At 77.6% G+C, this 2,388-nt stretch overlaps 1 non-coding gene across 1 annotated transcript; it reads right to left on the bottom strand.

The window, feature by feature from the left end:
• Nucleotides 1-206: 206 nt before the first annotated feature.
• Nucleotides 207-359, bottom strand: LOC126034804 (5.8S ribosomal RNA). Its single transcript, XR_007504760.1, has one exon. It is a non-coding gene; the product is annotated as a 5.8S ribosomal RNA (ribosomal RNA).
• Nucleotides 360-2,388: the final 2,029 nt, after the last annotated feature.

Here is a 2,388-nt window from a genome sequence, read left to right as displayed (position 1 = left end):
GGGGAGCTTCGGAGCGCTCCCCGAGTCTCGATTTAGGGGGACGAAGGCCCTCGGCAGCCCGCCGCCGCCGGGCTGCGGGGAACGACTCCCCGGGCCCGGGGCCGCGCGCGTGCGCGGGCCTGCGAGGCACCCCAGCCGCGCCGCTGCGACCGCCGCCCCGCCGCGAGGCGAGGGGCGGCGGCACAGGCGGGCGATTGATCGTCAAGCGACGCTCAGACAGGCGTAGCCCCGGGAGGAACCCGGGGCCGCAAGTGCGTTCGAAGTGTCGATGATCAATGTGTCCTGCAATTCACATTAATTCTCGCAGCTAGCTGCGTTCTTCATCGACGCACGAGCCGAGTGATCCACCGCTAAGAGTTGTCTGGCTTTCGGCACCGCCCCGCACGCGCGAGGGGGCCAGGACAGCTCACCACAGGCAAGCGGCCCTTACGGAGGATGGCCCACCGCCCGACCGACCGCCCCCCTCCGCACGCGCGGAGGGGGCACGGCGCAGCACGACGGAGAAAGCCTGGCCTCTGCTGACCGTACAAGCACACACAGAGAGAGAGGGTGGGGGGGAAAGGCACGGGGAAAAAACTCCGAACGGCAAGGCTGGGGAGCCCGCGCTCCCGACCGACCCCGGAAATGCCTTGACCGTGTCGGAGCCGGCCCAGGCGCACGGGCTCGGCCCGGCCTCTGCGCAGAGGCAGCGATGCGCCCGACCGCGCGCGCCCTGCCCGCCACGCTCCGGACGACACGGCTGCTGCTGCTGGGCAGCAGCGGGGAGCCCCACCGGCCCCGCGCGCCCCTCCGTGCCGGCTGCGCCGCGCTACGACAGGCAGCTCCCCCCGGGCACGTCCCGACGGCGACTCGGCGGCCACGCCGCCGGCTCCGAGAGGCGGCAACCGCCAAGAGCCGGCGACGCACCGCCCGCGGCCTGCCGGACGGCACCCGCTGCCGCACCGGAGCGGCTGCCCTCCCGGAACCACCGCCACCGCTTCTCGCCTCGGCCCCCTTCCACGGGCACGCCCCAGGTGGAAGGCGGACGGCGCTAAGTCGGGGACAGCGCCCGCTCCCCCCGTTTCCACGCGGAGACCGCGCGTGGGGTGCCCCCGCCCGCCCCCGCCCACCTGCCCGGCGCGGCCGGGAAGCGCGACGGGGAAGCGGCGGGCAGGGCCCGGGGCGGGACAGCCGCGGCCGGCAGCGGGAGCCCTCCGGCCGACCGACAGGCCGAGCGGCGCCGCCGCCGCTCGGCCGGGGTGACGCCCTTGGCAGCAGCCAGTGGCGGAGACCGCCGAGCGCTCGCCAGGGCGAGGGGTGGGGGGGGAACAGAGCGCAGCGCGGCGCAGCGCGGCGACGGAGGCGCGGCGACCCGGCAGCCGCCCAGCGAGCCCCCACCGCGGGGACCCGCCACCCCGGGCAGTGAGCCCGCGCTCACGCCGGGGTCGCCCGTTTCGAGGCAGGCAGGCCGGCTACGGCCGACCGCACCGCGGCCTCCACCGAGACCGGACCGCGGAGAGGAGGGGGCAGCGGGACCCCTCCCCGGCACGGCTGCCCGCGGGACGAGCACGGGCGGCAGGCCAACCGAGGGCCTCGGTGGGAGGAACTCCCGGCCCCTTTAAGGCACCGCCGCCCGGCCGCCCCCCGGGTCGCATCGAGCCGCCCGCGTCTTTAAACCTCCGCCCGGCTCCACGGCCTTCGACCCCCGGGCTTGCCGAGGGAGGGCCACGGAGGCGCGGACGCTAGGTACCTGGCCCTGGGGTGAGGGAAACGACCTGAAGGCCCCGCGGGGGTGCCTCCCCCGCTGCCGCCCTCGGGGGAGCGTCCGCCCGCGGGGGCGCGCCCGACATCCACCGCCACCACCACGTCCTCCGGTTCCCGGGGCCCGGGGTTTCCCTCAGTAGCCCGGCGCTGCGCCCGGGAGGAGAGCCGTGGCTCGGGCCGCCCGCTGGCGCGGGACGCAGCCCGGCGGGGGCCTCGCCCACCAGGAGAGGCGGCGGCAGAGCCAGCCCCCCCGCCCCGGCTCCCTCGTGGGGGAGAGGTGCGGGGAGAGCGGGGAACAGCCGCCGCCCCACCCGGCGCCGCGTACCGGCCCGGAACGCCCGGAGGCCTTTCGCCTGCGCGGCCGGCCGGACTGCTCCGCAAGCAGCCCGACACGGTGCGGGCAGGGTCGCGGGAGACGCCTCCCGCGACCCCGGAGGACCCCTCTCTCCTCTCGCGCCGCTCGCGCCCTGCTGCACCCGTCCTCGCCACCGGCTCGCCGCTTCCTCCTGCCCGAGCGGGCTCGGCCGGCGGGGGCTCGTCACGCCCCACGACGGCGGCCCCCCTTCCCGCGCACTGCCGCCCGCGCACCGACAGGGGGGCGCCCCTCTTGGCCCAGCGGACCGCCGCCGTGCGAGGCGGCGACGG

The sequence above is a fragment of the Accipiter gentilis genome, chromosome 35, assembly GCF_929443795.1.
Source record: "Accipiter gentilis chromosome 35, bAccGen1.1, whole genome shotgun sequence".
Classification (NCBI taxonomy): domain Eukaryota; kingdom Metazoa; phylum Chordata; class Aves; order Accipitriformes; family Accipitridae; genus Astur; species Astur gentilis.
The sequence above is the reverse complement of the archived record's forward strand: the minus strand, read 5'-3'. Positions and strand labels throughout refer to the sequence as shown.